The sequence below is a fragment of the Saccopteryx bilineata genome, chromosome 1 (assembly GCF_036850765.1).
Source record: "Saccopteryx bilineata isolate mSacBil1 chromosome 1, mSacBil1_pri_phased_curated, whole genome shotgun sequence".
NCBI lineage: Eukaryota > Metazoa > Chordata > Mammalia > Chiroptera > Emballonuridae > Saccopteryx > Saccopteryx bilineata.
The window spans coordinates 40,468,289-40,489,913 of NC_089490.1; the positions used below are offsets into that span (position 1 = coordinate 40,468,289).

Sequence of the window (21,625 nt, forward strand, 5' to 3'; positions counted from 1 at the left end):
TGAAGACATTGTGTCTATCAAAGTAGTAGTCACTGTGCTAGAAAAAGAGGCAAGAACATCACAGAGAAACTCAGTGTTGGGTGTTCTCTACAAGTCAGAGCTGAGAGATGATACTGTTCTGGAATTGAGGTTTCCTATAGCAGAAGGATGACTATTCCAAAATGGTAGAGAATGTATGTTGATGCTTAACTATCAGAAACGAGGCAGTTTGAGCATAATTATTGTAATGATTGGCAAGATTACAATGACAATTCCACATTTGGGAAAATAAATTCAACACATTTTTTTCTGAGTAATTTTGAAAGCTGCCAGCATTTAGTGATTCTACAATAAAAGCAAGGGCCCTGCAACAGATCTAAGCCGTTTGAATTATACCCACTCAGAAACAGCTCCTGGAGCCCTACTGGAGCCAGTCCTGGTAGAGAAGAAAAGCACCTGACTATGGGACATCACAGGTGAATATGAAGCTAGAACAGTCTGTCATGGACTGAGGTCTGTTAACCACATCAAGCCTGCTGCTTTCCAGTGTAACCCATTTCTCTCTTTAAAAAAAATTTTTTTTTGAATTTATTGTGGTGATATTGGTTAATAAAATTATGCAGATTACAGGTATAAAGTTCTGTAATACATCATCTGTATATTGCATTGTGTGTCGACCATCCCAAGTCACCTCCTTTCATAACCATCTATCACCTCTCTATCCTCTTCTATCTCCCTCCCACTTCCTTTTCTTCTTGCAATCCCCACACTGTTGTCTGTGTCTATATATATATATTTTTTATTTTCTTAATCCGTCCCATTTCTCTGTGTAATCCTTCCTTCACTCTGGTACTAATATTGATTCCAAGAGCATTCCTATCCTACAATTAATAAACCTTCTACATGGGCCCCTTGCCAGCCCAATCTAATTAAAGTGAATATGAAGTTACAATCATTAGAGATGGTCACACAGTGGATAGAGAATTGACCTGGGATGCTGAGTACTCAGGTTCAAAACCTCGAGGTCACAGGCTTAAGTGTGGGATCATAGACATGAACCCATGGTCACTGCTTGAGCCCAAAGGTTGCTGACTTGAAGCCCAAGGTTGCTGGGTTGAAACCAGGGTTGATGGCTTGAGCAAAGGGTCACTGACTCAGCTGCAGTCCCCTCTCCCCATCAAGGCACATATGAGAAAACAATCAATGAACAACTAAGTGACGCAAGTATTAGTTGATGACTCACATCTCTCTTCCTTCCTGTCTGTCTGTCCCTGTCTGACCCTCTCTCTGTCTCTGTCTCTCTTTCACTAAAAGAAAAAAGTTTATTTCATTCTGTAGTATATTTCTTTCAATGGAAGCATGTGAGCATAAATTTAGCTAAGTCCAAGAAATGTATTACTGATGGAGATTCCTATATTAGATGAGGATTTGAATCTAAAGAATTAATTCATAACTTGAAGATTATTTAGAAGACATGTAATTTCAACTTCATTTAATAAAAGAATCTTCATCTATAATACAGCCCCGGGAGTTAACTGAGTTTATGTGTGTGCACTTCCAGTAAAAGAAAATACATTACATCATGACATGACTCCTAATGACTTTAACTTCGTAGACATTATTCATGTATGTATTTATATATATGACAAAATAAATGCATCTATTTTTCTATGTGTGTTAAAATGACATTTTCATATAAGCTGGGAGTATTCTCTTTTTTTCAACATTAAGTTTAAATCTACTTACGTAAGTTTCATAGTTGTGAGTTGTGAATCAAGATTAAACAAATGACTATAAAATTAAAGAAAAGAGAAAATCTGATTAAAAGTTAAAAAAAAAAAGTGCCCCCAAGTTAAGTTTTTGGTAAATTATAATCACATGCCTTTTTAGTCGTTTTTATTAGCATTTTACATACAAATTTACATTTTTTATCCCTCTTTAATGTTGGTGCTAATATCAGCACTTTTTCTTCCTAGAATTGTCAGGCCTCTATAAATATGGCTAACTGCTTGACTAAGAAAATAAATTAAACTTTGAATATGGTAATTTAAACTTCAGTTTACTTGATAGGGGGAACTAAATGAAAAGAAGCGAATCAGACTTCACAGCCATGTGGCTTGTTTGCTGACTCAAACCTATTTAGCTTTACATGTTTTTTCTAACTAAATAGTTTTTTTCCACATTGTGATAGACTTATGATTGAGAGAGCTATACAGCTCCAGATATATTCTTACTTATGGCAATCATTTTACTTTCTAGAACTCACAGAAACATATGTTCTGCAAAAATTATCATGTCCTTTGGTTCAAATCAATAAGTAAGAAAAAATGTGCATTTCTGTCTACCTTAAACATATTAAAAATATAAACTTTAATTTTTCTTTTATATTTTAATTTTGCATTCCTTATTTTTCAAACTACTCATCTCATATTAACTATACCACACACACACACACACACATGCATTATATATATGTGTGATATATATATATATATATATATATATAATAAACAATAGAAAACTATGTTATTCAATAACCTTCACTTCCACTCATTTAAGAAAAAATTTTGAGGGCATGTCACACTAACATATTCTTTAAATATAAAACTGTTATTCCTGTCTTTTATGAAGATTCATTTAGTGAAGATAAATATATATATAAAGAGAAAATGCAATAGAAATAAATGTATTGGCCCTGGCTGGTTGGCTCAGTGGTAGAGCGTTGGCCCAGCATATGGAAGTCCCGGGTTTGATTCCCAACCAAGGCACACAGGAGAAGCACCCATTTGCTTCTCCACCCCTTCCCCCTCCTTCCTCTCTGACTCTCTCTTCCTCTCCCGCAGCCAAGGCTCCAATGGAGTAAAGTTGGCCTGGGTGCTGAGGATGGCTCCATTGCCTCCACCTCAGGTGCTAGAATGGCTTCGGTGGCAATGGAGTAGTGCCCCAGATGGGCAGAGCATTAACCCCTAGTGGGCATGCCAGGTGGATCCCAGTTGGGTGCATGTGGGAGTCTGTCCCCGCTTCTCACTTCAGAAAAATACAAAGAAAAATGTATTATTTATTAAATATTTTAATAACTTCTTGAGAAAATAAATTTCATTAACATGACAAAAGCAATACTTTTTTTTTCTTTCTTTTTTTGCTATGAACTCTTACCTTTCTATTATGGTTATACAAATAAAGGAATCAAGGTAAATAGTACTTGTCATTTAAGGTACTGACTGATATGTGGACCATACTGGGGAGAACACATGGATGTTTCTCACTTGTTTCTTTTAGAATGAGAAGATATCCTTACTTAGTTCTGACTAGACAAACTTAGTACTTTTTTAAAAAATATAAATTTTTTTGCATTGATATATTTTATGTGATGGTTTGAAAATATAATCCTGAGAGTCCCTATACAAAATTTAAAAGCATTAGAAAGTTATTATCACACTATAACTCCTATGTTAAAAGTACTATCTCTCATTTTAAATTTCTCTTGACTGGCCATATAAAAGACTTACTTTCCACTCCGTATACCTAAGTGGAATTCTGTACTAACTCTGGTCGACTAGTAAGCTACAGCAATATACTTTACATGTTGGTAAAGCCAGAAAAAGGTCTCTACATTCATGCTTCAAAGGGTGGATCTCAAAATGGTAGAGCCTCCATTATACTGAAATCGTGAATGACTGTGTGGCACAGATGTCTATACCAACTTGCAGTGGATGTATATGTTAAAATGGTGTCAATGTTTACCACATTATACCACTGAGATTCAAATATTAATTGTTGCTTTATTCTTTTGCAGAAAGATGTGGCAGAATATATTAATATGCATTCTTCTTCTGAGTTTATTATGTACAGCTTATTATCTCTTAGAGGATAATACTACTGGGCATAAATAAATGTATTAGAAAATGGGATTTGAAATATACTGGATTTACTCTTGTGCACTGAATAGAGAGTGCAAATGATAAGGCATTGGTATGCCTAGAAAAGTATCTCTGCTTCTTGCTCTCAGGGAGAGCCACAGGAGGCAACACACACAGAAAAAAGAAAATATATATAGGGTAAGAATAGGTAAGTGGGGCCTTTAAGAGATTTCTCTGCCACTGAGTATTATAGGAAAAGCAAAGTAAGCCACAACTCCTTATGAATGGTCTTGAAATAGAAGTAAGGTCCAGCAGGTATGAATAGGACTGCAGTATAGAAAAATGTCTCATGATGAACTGTCTAGATTACTGTGAGCAAATAGAATACTGAATAACCCCAGAATTACATGTGCATTATTGAGTAGAACCAGATAAAACAATTTTCAGATTAAAAGAGAGAGTGGTCAACATTCATGACCAGTCTTCCTAATATTTCTGTAGTTCAAATAGACACAGAAATTGTGAAAAGAGTAAAATCCACAAATTGATATACTGAGTTTAAAATGGTCCAATCCTAGAGGACTATCGGTTCAAAATAAAAACTAGAGGTAAATATTTTAACATGTAGTTATTGTATACTATAGTTGTGTGCTGAGGTTCCATCCCTGTTATAATAACAAAGAGAAAAAGTAAAAATAAAAATTACAATCTAAAATTATAAATCACTGTATGGTTTATTTATAGCTTCATCATAGTTAAATATTTAAAGATATCCCAAGTCCAAAGTTAAAGGTATGAAGTAAAAGATGTCCAATTTTTTGCACTTTCCAGACAAAGACTTATCTATCCTTGTATATTATTTTATAACTCAAATGGCATAAATCTCAAGATAAATTAAAAATATTATCTCAGTCTAACCAAATTTCAGCAAAATACTAAAAACTGAATAATAAATATTTTAGTCTTCCTGGGCTATATGGTATATTTGCAACCACTTTATTCTATTACAGCATGAAAGCAGCCATGATGGTTTCAAAATGAATGAGTGTGGTGGTGCTCTAATAATACTTCATCTATAGAAACAGTCAGTGGAGCCAATGGCCTGTAGTTTCCTTGTCCCCAGTCTAGACTCCTGTTAAATTCAATAGAGTTAAAATCAGATTCCAAATAAAATGTGGGTATATTTTTAACTTTGGGATCATTTTTTCTCTATTAAAAAGTTAATAGAAATGATGAGTGCATGCATTTTGAAGGAGATTGGAGATTGATAAGCATCTTCAATAAATTGGCAGTCAGAGAAAAAAATAACAGAAAAATGAAATATACTTATGAAATATACTAAAAATGAAATATATCTTATGAAATATACTTAAACTTATGTTTTCTCTTTGTTTGTTTTGTCATTTTAACCCTGCATGTGTGTCCTTTTTTACTATTGCTAAGCAGGGATATTTAGTCTTCCTGAAATGTTAAATCTAGCCCAAACTTCAAACACATTTCAAGAGTAAGACTCTACTGTGCAAAATATATTTTCTTTTCACAGTGAACAGCATTTCTAATAAGCTGTTAATGAGCTGTCAATTTCTAATATATTTTAAGGAGCTTGAGTAATCCCTAAGAAATTCAAGAAGCAGAAATATGATACATCCTAAAAAACATAATCAAATGGATTAATCCCAAGATTTATAATTACTCTTAAGTTATACTTTTATACTTTTTGTGTTATTTCTAAATTACTAGTTTTGAATATTTATTTATTTTAGCACACGTGAGAGAAACAGAGACAGAGAGACAGACAGGAAGGAAGAGAGATGAGAAACTTCAACTCATAACTTTATCACTTTTAGTTGTTCATTGATTGCTTCTCACACATGCTTTACCTGAGCAGGGGTTGGAATGAGGGCTCCAGCCAGGTGAGTGACCTCTTGCTCAAGCCAGGAACTTTGGGCTCAAGCCAGTAACCTTGAAATTCAAATCAGTACCTTTGGGCTAAAGTAAAAAAAAAATATGGGGCCATGTCTATGATACTGTGCTCAATCTGGATGGGACCATGCTCAAGCTGGTGACCTTGGGTTTCGAACCTAGGTCCTCTGCGTCCCAGGTAATGCTCTATCCACTGCATCACTTCAGTGCACCACCATATCTGAAGATCAATTTAAGTTCTTAAGTATTTTCCATTGCACAATGTGACTATTTCTCATGAATTTTTATCTAAATTATTATTAAATGTTATTTATTAAGGGACTACACTGTGTCACGATTGTATTCCCATAAATTATAATCTATTGGGGAATATTCTGAGATAAGTAATTACTTTGTTAATAATAAATGATAATATTGTAACATGTAGAGTGATGGCAAATCTGTTGAGGTAAAACACCCTGACTTACATTTGGCCTTCATAGAGAAATATTTAAAACAAATCTACTGGTTTTATTTTTCTAATTCAGACTTGCAAGTAAAACGCAATTTTTTGTTTGGTTTTTATATTATTTATTTAATGCAGTAAGACCACTAAACATAATCTCTCTCCGCAGTTTATCTAAAGGAGGAATGGAGGAACATGGTAGGCAAGCCCAAAGTCTCTTGAAGGGAGATGCTTATTGTTGAACTGGAGCTATTCATTCCATTCACTTCTCTCCCACAGAGGTTCCAAAATTATGGTTGATACTGTGGTTTCTCTTCAGATTGCATAAATCTCTTGCCTTTGACAAAATTGTGGTTGACTGAAATACTCTTCCATTACATAAGGTTGGAACTATAGAGCCAGCAGCAGAGAAAAACTGTAGACTTTTCCAGTGAATCGGCTTGCCAGTAAATCCTGTTGCATTTTCACAACAGGTCTGCAAGTATAAGTGAATTTTTCTGAACCTTGAATCAAGAAAACACAAGATTAAACTGTTTTTCTAGTATTTCTTTGAAGAGGTTCACCTTCCAGGAAAGGAAGCAAAGCATCTCTCATCATCACTGCAAACATATTAAAAATCAAGATGAATGACAATAGGAATTTTAAATGCATAATTTAGCTGTACGGCAACAAAGAGAATATCACACGCTAAAAATTAACAAGAAAAGAATGCCAAGAGCTGACCAGATAGCTCAGTTGGTTAAGCATCATCCTGAAGTGCAGAGGTTGCCGGTGTGATCCCCAGTCAGGGCTCATATAAGAACAGATCTATTTCTCTTTCTCTCTCTCAAATCAATAAAATAATCATTAAAAAATTACTCAAATTAAAATTAAAGGATGCCACTATGGAACAGAAAGTGAAACCACAAAGCTTTGGGAAATATTAAAACTGGCTATTTTTTCGGGGCAGAATATTGGCTAATAAAAACGTTAAGATGCAGTATAAAAAATCTTTCCAGTTTGGAGCTGAAATTTCAGGGAAGGACAGATCATTTTATGTAAGAGGGTTTCAATTAATTTCAGCGCTTGGCATAGCAAGTATGACAAGGAAGTGGACCACTCAGGCAAGACTGTATGTGTGGTGAAATTGTCACTGGGAAGAAATGAGAAATTGAAGCTCTGTTGTTAGTATGGGTCCACATGCGCGTTAACTATTATTTGGATAACTTGAGATCAACATTTTATGCATATTAGTATAGTACTCAGTATCCCAATAGAGTTGTATTTCAGGCAAAGAAAACTCAAAACTCAACATTTACCCTGGTACTATAGCCTGTGAAGCTGATAGACTAGGCAGTTAGGCATGAGCAGAGCTAGTAAGGCCAGCTATGGAATGTCACTAGGACAGAAAGTCCTGGGCATAAAGCAATGGGCAAAACTAGGTAAACACGTATTACAGACTAGGACTTCATCCGCAGGGTGACATTTCCACTCCTAGCATATTAATACTCATGCTGTTTAGAGCCCCTGACCATTCATATTACTAGCCATGTGGTTTAGACCACTTAGGGGAGGAAGAAGGTTGGCAGAGAATAGCCTCTTACAACTCCATATAATCTGCTCAATTACTCCCTTAAGCATTAAAATCTCAGGACATTAAGGTTCTGACCCGCATTAAGTAACCTTAGGAACAAAGCTTCATGTCTGTTGACCAGAGAGGCAAAATTTTGGTCAAACTAGAGATAACATCTAGGCCTCACTTGTGTTTTAGGTCCAGGCCACAAAAAGAAGTAAAACCTGAGGAAGGATGCTGTGGCTGACCTCAGAACCAGCTGCAAGGACTAATGACCCCTTCTCTGAAAGGACACACCTGGAAAGCTGTTGAATATCCTATTGAGTCCATCCCTGAGACTCACCTTAAATACCCACCTTTGGAAACCAGATATAAATCCTGAAGAGAAGGACCCAGAGTGCATATGCTCTCTATAGGCGCTTCTGCACCTTCTTCCACAGGCGACCTGCTCCCTCTTCTGAGCAGGCCTATACTTTCCCCACCTTCTTTTGTTAGGTGGCTCATTCTCTCTAGGAAACTATTTGGCTGATAGAGCCATGAACGCCACATATTTTAAATGTAATTCCGTGAGAGCCGTACAACAACGACCTGTGTACATTACCCATGATCCAATAAAAATATGTTGTTGTCCCGGAGAACAGCTATGATTGGCTCCAGCCACCCGCAACCATAAACATGAACGGTAGGAAATGAATGGATTGTAATACATGAGAATGTTTTATATTTTTAACATTTTTTTTATATTAAAGATTTGTCTGCAAGCCAGATGCAGCCATCAAAAGAGCCACATCTGGCTCGCGAGCCATAGGTGCCTGACCCCTGTCCTAGCACATGTCTCCACCTTTCTCCTCATTTCCTACCTCAAGGAACATATCTTTGTTTCAAGGGCCCTTTCTTTTTGCCTCTGTAACTCATTTCCTGAGTACACAGAGCCCAGCTGGCCCACTTCTTCTTCCTCTGTGACTTCCTAAATAAATAAATAAATAAATAATTGATGTAGTAATTATACAGAAAGCTGAAAAAAAAAAAAAACAACCAAAGGTGGCAGAAGAGCTAACATATGACCATTAGCAAGTTACTTATTCTATGGTTTTGGTTTTGGTTTTTTAGATTCTAACGTGTCTTAGGAGTTAGATTTAAAGTAATTAGTTCCTGGGACATGGTTAATGTTCAAGAATGGTAGCTGTTAATATTTTGTATTATTAATATCAAAATCTGTTGCAAGAAAAATGATGGTAATAAAGAATAGAATGAGAAGGTCCTGCATTAATCTATAATGAGTCCCATTAAGACAGAACAGAGAAATTGAGGACAAGACAATAGTTGAAGTGATTATAGCTGATAATTTTTTAGAATGAGAGATATACATCCTTGAGTGAACCAGTACTAAATTAGACAAGTTATTGTGTTATCACAGAGTGTCAAAGATAAAGAGAAAATGTGCTCTAAGATACAGGCATACTAAGTTCAAAGGAATCACAATTAGAGTTCACATCAGCTTTTTGAATGCCAGAGGAGACTTGATTTTTTTAATTGTTGAAGGAAAATGGAATTAAATTACATTAAAATGTTCTATTGTGTTCTAAATTTGGTTGTTTATTTATTCAGATTTATAGAAGTGTTTGATTTTTAATTATTTAGGGAAAATTTCAGAGTTGGCTTAGTTACTTTATCAGTGTTTTATAATTCCATTATCTGAGTTTCCTATGGCTCTTTTTCTGTTGTTTATTGTTTCTGCTAGTTTCTCTTCAGTTTGTCTTATCTCTTCAGGTATTTGAAAAATTATATGCAGAAAAAAGTCGAACCTCAGGATTTTATCTTCTCTCAGAGATGCTTTTTTATTTGCTCCTGTCCAGGTGCTTAGAAGCACTAGCAACTCTGAATCTAGTCAACAGGGTGCCTGAATGTCTAGCTTGCCTGGGGAAAGCATGATTTATGCCTGTTTTCTTGGTATTCTATCTAGTTTAGCATTGCACAATTTTTAAAAATGTTTTAAAATAAATAATTACCCAAAATTGTTACATTAAAATAGATGGTTGGCCTGACCAGGTGGTGGCACAGTGGATAGAGTGTCGGACTGGGATACGGAGAACCCAAGTTCAAGACCCTGCGGTCACCAGCTTGAGCGCAGGCTCATCTGGCTTGAGCAAAATGCTCACCAGCTTGGACCCAAGGTTGCTGGCTCAAGCAAGGGGTTACTTGGTCTGCTGAAGGCCCACGGTAAAGGCACATATGAGAAAGCAATCAATGAACAACTAAGGTGTCGCAACAAAAAACTGATGATTGATGCTTCTCATCTCTCTCTGTTCCTGTCTGTCTGTCCCTATGTATTCCTCTTTCTGACTCTCTCTCTGTCTGTGTAAAAAAAAAAAAATGGTTTGGGTAAACCTGTGATTTTACCTAATTACTATAAGAGCATGAGTTAAATGAGAAGGACATGTTCCCATTACTAAAATCTTTGTTGGAAGCACAGAAGGAGATTTAGGAACTATCTAGTTCAGTGCTAAATGAATCCATAACAGGCAACAGCAGAGCTAAGATCGCTGTGAATCAAATAAATGTTTGATACTAGGAGTTGCTAAATTATGAATTACATAAGTAAAATTCACAGCATTACCAGGACACACCTAGCCCTGGCATTGGGCCTATGATAGTATAAAAGGTCATTATATACAAAATGAAAATATGTGAGATACAGGAAAGGCACGTGATGGATTGAGTCTTTCTGAAAGATGAACCAGGTGCTCCTCCTATGTCTGTTAGTGCTTTTCCTGAACATCTCACCTGAAGAAGTTACCTAGGGAGGTAAAGACAATTAAACACGGCTCTCACCCATGGTTGACTTCAGTCTCTCAGACTTATGAGTCAGATCACAACACACTTGACATTGTACGCTCTCACCTCAGCTGTGTTTACATCAACTATCATTCTCTGCTACAATTGAGGCAACTGAGTTCTTGTCCATCCGACCCTACAGTAGAATCTGTTGCTAGCCAATTGGAACAAGCTTATGCTGATATGTCCCAAAATGAAGGGACACATTTGAGACACATTTGTGCCAAAGTATGGGACAAAAACCCCCCCAAAATAAAATGGCTTTTTTTCTTTAGTAAAATTTCTGAGGGCCTATGATTTGTGGAATAGCTCTTGCACACTGTAAAATAAAATACATTTTGCATAGTCCCACATGATATGTGTTATATAGCCTATTTAGCTGGTGTAATAGGAGGATACTTCATTGATATGAACCTGAATTTAAGAGTTTCTCTAGGCTACAGGACAAGGAATTCTGCAAATTGACACGTTGACATTAAGACCCAGCAAACCAATGCAGAGTGGTGTGTCTTCTTACAGATGTTATGGGATTATTCAGTATAAAATGACAATAAAAACTCTCTAGCAGTTTTTTGGGAAAAAAATAAGCCCATGCATTCATGCATTCTTCAGGAAGTGACTATTTTTAGCATGTACTCAGGTACATGTGCAAAGATACTAATTCAATTTTATTAAAAATATTCAAATTTGAATAATTTTAAATATATAAAATATCTATATAATAATATTATAGAATAACACACTGGGGAACAAATTTTTGTTGCATCCACAAAAACACTTGTTCTTACCTAATTTGAGTGTGCTGATCTCAATTCTGACATTAGCTTTTCTTTGTAAGCTATATTTTTTTCGCAATTCAAGATTTTAGGTTTTCATCTTGTAAAATTTTCAACATTTAATTTAACATAATGAAGTAGAATGTCTTCTTGGACATCATCTTTGTGAAAATATAATAATTTATATAATGCAATATATACACTAATACATTAAAAATATGATTGCATCAGAATTTGTCTACAATTTCAAAATAGAACATATTAAAACACTTATTTTAATCATAAAATTTGCGCAAAACATTTAAATTCTATTCAGGCAAAAATTTGCGTTTGTAGCTCTTGCATTTGGGTACTTGTTGAGGACAATCTTGTTTGATGCTCCAGCAGTAGCTTGCTCATCACTAATAGCTCCAAGATTTTTGGAAAACTTATCAAGGTGACTGTTCAGGAAGTGAATCTGAACAATCATGTTACATCCAATGTCGCAGAAAGCAAACAGCATCTTTTGAACCAGAAGTTCATAGTTCTCTGCTTTTTTCTTGGCATGGAAGTTCTTTGTAACTGCCACAAAAGACTGCCATGCTGCTTTCTCCTCCTTATTCATCTTCCTGGCAAATTCTTCATCACGTTTGAGGGTTAGAATTTGAAGTCCATCGAATACACCTGCTTTATCTTCTCGAAAGACAAGGCAGGAAAAGCAGAAATAATATGTTGAAAGCATTCACTTTCTTTATTCAAAGCCTCAACAAACTGCTTTATAAAGCCAAGTTTGATGTGAAGTGGGGGGAAAATGATCCTGTCTTGATTAACTATAGGTTAATTCACAATATTTTACATCCCTACTTCCAGAGCTTCACGTTTCAGCCACTTCTTCTGTGTCCAGTGTTTCTCCCGAGCTCAGTTGTCCCACAAACACAGAAAGCAAGGATACTTCGTGAAACTTCTCTGTTGTCCTAGCAGGAAATTTACCATTTTAAGATCCACACAAATGATCCAGTTATGCTCCTCATACTTCAGAAAGTCGAGGACAATTTTTATGTCATTATAATCTTCTCTCAGATGAGTTAAATAACCAGTTGGAACTGCTGAAAATAGGCAATATATGCACGTGTCACAAATGATGAAATATTACGCCTTTGACATTGAAGTGTGTAACAGCCACATATGTAACAGAAGGTGTCAGGACTATTCTTACAATTACGCCTACTTGAAGAAGCCATGATTTAATCTTAAAACAAAATAAGAGGGTTTTTTTATCAGATAATAATTTTTTTTACATTAAAAAACTGCAATTATATAAAAGTAACGTTTGTAAAATATTAATTGCCTTGTGGTTATGTTCAATCCAAGAGTTGTTGCTCTTTAACTCCAATTTCAAAACCAATGCATGCCATTAACTGTAACAAAAAGAAATTAAAATTGCATAAAAACTAGAGCATGGGCCCTGGCTGGTTGGCTCAGTGGTAGAGCGTCGACCTGGCGTGCAGAAGTCCCGGGTTCAATTCCCGGCCAGGGCACACAGGAGAAGTGCCCACCTGCTTCTCCACCCCTCCCCCTCTCCTTCCTCTCTGTCTCTCTCTTCCCCTCCCGCAGCCAAGTCTCCATTGGAGCAAAGATGGCCCAGGTGCTGGGGATGGCTCCTTGGCCTCTGCCCCAGGCGCTAGAGTGGCTCTGGTTGCAACAGAGCGCCCCAGAGGGGCAGAGCATCGCCCCCTGGTGGGCGTGCCGGGTGGATCCTGGTAGGGCGCATGCGGGAGTCTGTCTGACTGTCTCTCCCCGTTTCCAGCTTCAGAAAAAAAAAAAATTAGAGCATGCACCAAAAAAATGGATTTCAGATTTGAAATCAACAATGCAGAAATATATAGAAAAAGTTCTAATACCTCATGCAACAGAAAATGAAAAAAAAATTGTTTCCAGTGTATAATTAAATTATAAATATATTCTACCTATCTATAGCTATCTTTCTATCACCAAACCTTAATGAATCACATAGAATGATAGTCCTGAATTTTAGGAGAAAAATGTCACATCACAATATTATATACAAAATGACATCAATATTAGATAATACCTGGCAAATATTAGCCATTAAATAATATCTTCTTCATCATTGAATAAAACAACAGAACATTTATTATACTAAAAAAGTCAAAAGATACATTCTTTTTAAAATTTCCTCACTGTGTTACCCTAGTTTGCCTTTCCAGAGAACAAGTTTTGTTGTGTGTGTGTGTGTATGTGTGTGTGTGTGTGACTTTTTTAATATGAGAGCATATTTCCTGTCTTATGTTCCTCGCATCATATTTGCTCTTTCCACCCACTGCAATCTGGTTTTCACTTCTATATTCCACTGAAATATGCTGGTAAAGATGTAAAATGATCTCTCAATGGCTACATCCAAGAAGCTCTTAGCAGTCCCCACAAGTGTGGCCTGTTCCATCTCACACTGTGCCCCCCCCTCCCAGTCTCTCTCCTCGGTTTCTCAGACAGCACCAAATGCTTGTTTTCTCACCTCCAAGACTATCTCCGCTCCATCATTTGTGTTTGTTCTTCCTCCTTAATGTTGGTAACTCTCTTTTTTACTTCTTGCAGGGTTTTATCACTCCTGTAGCTACCATTCCAAACACAGGGTTATTTTCAAATTATTCTCAGTGGTGAGCTCAGTCTGCAGAGTTCTGAGCTAATCTAGTCACTTTGTATCTTTTGCCCTGCTTGCAACCTCACTCCAACTTCTGAAATATTTTTTTGTACAGTGAGAGTAGGTTTTATTTTATTTTTTAATTTTTATAATTTTATTGTTTAAATTACAGCTGACATTCAATATTATATTAGTTTCAGGTGTACAACCTGGTGAGTAGACATTTATATAACTCATAAGGTGATACCCTGATAAATCCAGTATCCATCCGACACCATGCGTAGTTATAAATATGTCTTCTGCTTTTCTAATCTTACTCTGTGAAACCATCCTCCCCTCACATACCAATCAGAAACAAGAAAATAATCTTACTCTCACCGTCTCTCTAATAACACACAAAGCATTTTTATTTCACTTGATTAACATGGCTCTTTTTCAAACCCTTTTTCCAATTGCCACAGTTTCTTCCTTAAACTTAAGACCTATCATCCTTTCTCTGGATTACCACAATGGCCTCTTAATTAGAAAAGTAACCTTCTATTTTACTACTCTGCAATTCATCCCACAATTACTATCACAGAAACATCACAAATGCTAAATGATCTTAACACATCTCAACCTTAATCTGAGAATGCTGTTACTGATTTTTTTTAAAAGCCTAAACTTTTTTTTTTTTGCCAGAATTCATAAGAATCTTTCTTCCTTTCCAGCTTTAACATCATGATGCTCTTTTCCAAACTGCTTGTAGTGTTTCTCAAGCAGAATTATTTTTTACACTGCCTTGTCTCTGTATGCTAAAATATCTGCTTTAAAAAAATTGCTGTAGCCTGACCAGGCGGTGGCGCAGTGGATAGAACATCATACTGGGATGTGGTGGACCCATGTTCAAGACCCCAGGGTCGCCAGCATGAGTGGGGGCTCATCTGGTTTGAGCAAAGCTCACCAGCTTGAGCCCAAAGTCACTGGCTCAAGCAAGGGGTCACTTGGTCTGCTATAGCCCTCTGGTCAAGGCTCATATGAGAAAGCAATCAATGAACAACTAAGGTGCTGCAAGGAAGAATTGATATTTTTCATCACTGTAATGCTCTGTTCTTTCTTTTCCTTTCCTTCCCTCCTTCCTTCCTTCCTTCCTTCCTTCCTTCCTTCCTTCCTTCCTTCCTTCCTTCCTTCCTTCCTTCCTTCCTTTCTTTCTTTCTTCCTTCCTTCCTTCCTTCCTTTCTTCCTTCCTTCCTTCCTTCCTTCCTTCCTTCCTTCCTTCCTTCCTTTCTTCCTTTCTTTCTTTCTTTCTTTCTTTCTTTCTTTCTTTCTTTCTTTCTTTCTTTCTTTCTTTCTTTCTTTCTTTCCTTTCTTTCTTCTTTCAACAGAAACCGAGAGAAAGAGAGAGCGACAGATAGGAACAGACAGGCAGAAAGGGAGAGAGATGAGATGCGACCTTGGATGTCAAGCCAACAACCTTTGGGCTCCAGCCAGTGACCATGGGGTCATGTCTCTGATCCCACACTCAAGCCAGCAACCCTGCGCTCAAGCCAGATGAGTCCACACTCAAGCTGGCAACCTCGAGTTTTCAAACCTGGGTCCTCTACGTCCTAATCCGATGCTGTGTTCACTGCACCACTGCTTGATCAGGCTGCTCTATTCTTTCTTTACTTTGTCATGTAAATGGCAATTTTCTTATGTCACAGAAAACTGTTTATCTCATATTATTTAATATGTGTTTATTTTTGTTGATGTTAGCAGTTGAATGTTTTCTGCTGATATTTAAAAGGCATCTTAACTTACCAGGAAAAGTGTCCCTAAATCATATACAGAATAAATTATGTACTCTTCTCATCTGTATTATCTAGATTAGTTCATCTCAGGAGTGGGCATATTCTTTTCCTTGCCTCTTCACCTCTTTTTCACTCTGTTTTGTTTTATTCCATGAAGTCAATCCCAGATTCAACTTTAAATCAGTACCCTTTTTAGGCCCTGACTGGTTGTTCAGTGGATAGAGCCTCTGCTCAGCATATGGACATCCCAGGCTCCATTTCCAGTCAGGGCACACAAGAGAAGCGACCATCTGCTTCTCTCCCCTCACACTCTACCTTTTCTCTCTCTTCTTCTTTCTCAGCCAGTGGCTCAATTGGTTTAAGCATGGCCCTGGGTGCTGAGGATGGCTCGGTTGGTCTGAACATGTCAGCCTCAGGTGCTAGTTTGGTTTATTTGAGCATCAGCTCCAGATGGGGTTGCCAGATGAATCTCTGTCAGGGTGCATGTGGGAGTCTGCCTCATTATCTCCCTTCTTCTCACCTTAAAAAAAATCAGTACCCTTTTTTTAACCTATAATTTATATTATAAATTCTAGCTTCCTGAAACCAGAAGATTATCACACCCTTTTAATGATAATGTAAACTATTTCCCTCTTGACATACCAGGACACATACACAAAGACCCTAACAGACACACATCCAGTAGAAAAGTATATGGCTTAGGATTTGTTGTAAAATTGAATAAAGAGAGTAATATATGTTGTACTCAGAATAAAACAATATGGTCTCTATCATAGATCATGTTAAAGTATCCTATAAAGGGCCTTGTTTTCTTATTGATCAATGTTTCTTTTTGGAGACTCAAGCAAGGTCTATCCATCCCAGTCTCTATGTGTAGAGATATTTGAAAGTATTTTTTAAATCCTAAATGTTATGGAGACATAATATTTCTTGAAGATGACTGAAAACTTCCTAAAAATAATTATGTGTTTTATTATATAAACTTATGAATGTAAAAGTCTCTTAAAGAAGACAGCATGAAGTTAAATTATAGTATTCCCTAATGAACTTAAAAATAATTTCACAGAATGTCAAAAATATTTGGACACATTCAAAAACAAGATCAATCTAGCCTTAATTTTAAACATAAGCCAAAGAAAAGGATACTGTGCCACCAAAAACATAATCCAATATGTTCTTTCTCTTGGCTCACTGAATGGCCCCTTCCATTTACAAATGACACATCCAGTATTTTTAATTCTTTTATCTTCTTGATAAAAATTATTAAGGCCAATCATGACATTGCCTCTCCTTCCTGAAATCATTTAATTTAGATCACACTCTTTCCCCCTCCCTCAATACCTCCTCAAGTCACTCCGGACAATCTCAAATAATATATATATATATATAGCAAGCCTTTCATAGGTCAATCTATAAAGTTCTCCACAGAATGTGGTGTTCTTGATGAAGCAATTAGTAAATCCTACATTGTGAGATTATAGGCAGGTTCTAAGTGCTTTTGTTCACTTGGATTAATCAATAACTATAAAACATGGTCCGATATAACTCTATGTTTGTCTTAAAATATTAATAGAATGATAAAGTCTAGCCACTTCAATGGCAGCAACACTAAATCACCTGGAAACTGTAATTTTGTGTTGGGAGAAGTTTGATTATGGTACTTAAATTTCTTTTTTTAATACTAATATATAGGAAAGATCTGGTAAAGCTGGTTTAAACAGGATGGCTGGTTTAGTTACATCATTCCTCCTCCAGGAGGCGCCCCCCAGGCAGTACGTTCCATAGCATCTTGCACTGGGAGATGGAGTTCTTGCTGTTAGACTTCTTCACTAAGGGCAGAAGGTTTTTGCCTTTGCAATTGCTGAAAAGTCTTTGATGGATTCTTTACATACTGTTTCTCTCAGACGGTTTGTATAGAAGGCTTGGCTTCCCTTCAATATTTTCCTTAAAGTTCTGAAGGCCAACTTTAATAGAATTACAAACTGTCTCTTCATGTTAATCGATCTGTCTTTTCATTGTTGGCTGCATTATTTCTGTTCCCCTCAGCATTCCTTATGTCCTCTAGGCATAGGAGGAACAATTTTTCCCCAATTTGTGTGAAGAGTAATTTCCTGAAAAATATTTCTTTTCCTGTTTGGGCCCATTTAACCATCTTATGTTCAGCCATTAAACATCTCCCAGTCCCAGTACCTCAAAGGCCTTGCTGGTTAATGAGCTGGCGCCTGATGGATTTTACTCTGTGGATGCTCTTCAGTTTACCGTCACTGTGTGTGTTGCAGCAGCTTCAGACTTATGGCTTTCCTAAACCAGCATACTCTCACGGGGGAAAATAAAAGTTCTTTCTAAAAATATAATTAGCCTTTTCATTAAAAACATACTCTTTTCTTTTTTTCTCTTTCCCTGTTTCATCGCAACTTGTAAATATTTTGCCACAAACTAACACTGACTGGTATTTAGAACCCATATATATATATTTGATACTGCAATGGTCAACATTCAACTATAAAAATTAAGCATGTGTATGAAAAATTATCTCATTAATTGAACGAAAATGACACTCACCATCACAACTGTTTCGATGTTTTGAGCAGTGTTTTGGCATAATTTAAATTAGGACTCAGACCTTCTGAAGCTTTCTTGCTTCAAACTATTATATTTAATCACTGTCACTCTTATTTCAGTTGGACATTCTTTAGGATAGTATAGCAACCAGGTATTCTTACTTACATTTGATTCAACATAAATCAATTCATATTATGAATTAACATTTTTCAATGTTGAAGAAATAGATAGAAATGATGTATTTTTAAATCAAAGTAACAAGTTGTATAAAGAAATTTATATTTATAATTTTCTAAAAAATTAACTTAATGTAATCTAAATCATTTGGTGGCAAAGTATATACAACAAAATGTCTATGTTGCCTCTTAGAATATTGCAGAATGACTAATTTATCAAAATAATAAACATATTTTACAACAGTTCTATTAATTTGAAATATTCTCCTCAATGATTCAGACATGTATTAATGAAGTAATCTACAATGAAAAAGCTCTTTAAAAACAGTTAACTACTGCTTGGCCAGGTGATGGTGCAGTGGATAGAGCGTCGGACAGGGACGCAAAGGACCCAGATTTGAAACCTCAAGGTTTCTGGCTTGAACACGGGCTCATCTGGTTTGAGCAAAGCTCACCAGATTAATTAAGCCCAAGATCACTGGCTTGAGCAAGGGGTCACTCGGTCTGCTATAGCCCCCCTCATCAAGGCACATATGAGAAAGCAATCAATGAACAACTAAGGTGTCACAACAAAGAATTGATGCTTCTCTCTCTCTTTCTCTCCCTTCTTGTCTGTCTGTCCCTATCTGTCCCTCTCACTGTCTCTGTCACAAAAACAATAAAAAATAAAATAAAATAAAAACAGTTAAGTACTATACTTACCTGGCAGGGGAGATAATATGATCATAAAGGTGGTTTCCCCAGGGCGAGGCTCACTCATTGCACTCTGAGTGCTGACCTCTGTGATTTCCTCAAATGTGGGAAACTTGACTGCATAATTTGTGGTAGTTGGGGACTGTGTTTGCGCTCTCCACTAAAAAAAAAAAAAATCTGTTAAGTACTATAAATTACAAAACTCAAAGATAAAAAAGTTCAAAGAAACCTAAATATGACACATATGACAAGTAACAAAAAGACACACATAAAGCATATCAGAGTAAAGTGTTAAAAATGAACAGAAAAAGAACAAAATCATAAAAGCTCTTAGAGAAAAATACTAATTGTATAGAAAAAACAATCAGAAACAATGGCTTTCAAAAGATATTGAACAATGTCTTTGAAGCATTATAGGAAAAAAGAACATCATTAACAACCTAAAATTTAATGTGAATAAAAAGTCCATATATATATATAAAATAAAGAATTTTTCGAATAGGCAAAAGCTGAAACTGTTATCTTTAGAAGACTCTGTATAGAAATGGTAAAAGAAGTATGTAAAATGAAAGAGAAATTATACCAAATAGAGGACTATATCTTTGGAAAGAAATAAACATCAGAAAGATTATGTTGACTATGTGGTCAAAAGCCAACCAAGTAAATAAATTTATCATTAAATTCTCCTTCTCTCCTCCAATAAAATTCCAGACACAAAATGTCACACTTTTGTATTGTTCCACTTATATGAAATATAGAAGGTAGAACACAGATTGTTCTTTGCCAGAGTCTAGGGGAAGGGACAGAATATGAAGAAACTAATAATGGGTGAGAAGTTTAATTTTGAAGAGATGAAAAATTTTGGAACTAGATAGAAATGGTGGCTTATACAACATTGTGAATGTAATCAACACCGTAGATTATACTTAAAAAATTGTCAAAATGAAAAATTTATTATATATATTTAGCACAAAGGAAAGAAAAGATAATTGTAAATAAATGGAAATATTTTAATGTAAAGTTTGGAAAAAATATACCATGAAAACACTAACTATAAGAATGAGTGTATGGCTTTATTAATGTAAGAAAAATATAAATAAAGACAAAGAGTGTTGCCAGAGGTAAAGAAAACATACCATATTAATCAAAGGTGAAGACATTAAGAATATAGTCCTAAATATAATAGGTTTTATCTTTCATCAGTTAAAAAAAATCTCTTGGCATTATATCTTTATAAACTTCTGTTTCCATATAACTCACTATTTTACTACTGAATTCCAATTAAACATGTTATATCTACAGTTCCTAAAAAATGTTTTATTTTTATATTCTTTTCTGTTTCAGTTCTATTCAACATTTATACAATTTGTATCTCTACTAAAATTTCACATATAATTATGTATAGTTTTTGTTATAAAGTATACTTTTTAAAATCATTTTAATAAATATTTTACAGTTCTTGTCTGATAATTTAAATAACAACATCTGGACTATCTCTGTGTTTGCTTCTATTAATTACTCCTTTTTTAAAATATGGGTCAACTTTTAGCTTTATTCCAAGTTTTATATTTATTTACTGCATGCTTCATGTGATAAGTAGAAACTAAAATAAGCAATTATTATCCCAGAAATGACAAAAAAAATTGATTGTGGTTAAAAATATTTGGGTATAGTATTTATGACTATTCTATATTTCTCCTTTTGTAAATTAATACCGCATGTAGCCATACTGATGGGTTTAAACCAATTCACAACACAGCAATCCATTTAATTATCTTTGAGCCAAGAGTGTTTCAGGCTTATCTGAATACAGAATTTAAGGAAGAAAATAGCTTGTTACATTATGCTCAATTTTTGTTTGATAAATACTACATTAGGTTATTGGGACAGAAAATAATAAAATCAGTAGAAATAATAAAGCATAGATTTGTGGCTGACTTAAACAGTACGTATAGCACATAGCATAGCAACATCCCTACTCTTTCTGCTAGGTGGAATATCATTGTACATCATAAATATGCAGACATTTAGAACACAAATATACAAGCAATTATCTTTAGTTGTTACTTGAAAGTGCTTCCTATGAAATTGGAACTTAAATGATAATTAATGGGTGAGTCATACATTTTCTTTTTTTAGTATTCCTCTATATTCCTTTTCTTCTTTTCCAATGCCCAAATTTACTTTCTTTTATGCCATTCTTAACTTTCACTCTACTTTTCTTTTTTACTATTTTAAAACTATGTTTCAATTTAGTTTCTTATTTTAATATTGTCTTTATTTTCTACTTTTGTTTATTGGTCTCTACCTAAAATGTCTAGTACTTTATTCAAGAGAAATTGGTTTCAGTTATTAACATGTCCCCTAGAGAAGAACATATTTAAATACAGTGCAGAAATCTATGTGGAAGACTGACC

At 35.4% G+C, this 21,625-nt stretch overlaps 1 non-coding gene across 1 annotated transcript; it reads left to right on the forward strand.

Annotated features, from left to right (window-relative positions):
- Window positions 1-19,209: 19,209 nt before the first annotated feature.
- LOC136321387 (U1 spliceosomal RNA) lies at window positions 19,210-19,371 on the forward strand. The gene has a single exon (XR_010728645.1). It is a non-coding gene; the product is annotated as a U1 spliceosomal RNA (small nuclear RNA).
- The last annotated feature ends 2,254 nt before the right edge of the window (window positions 19,372-21,625 follow it).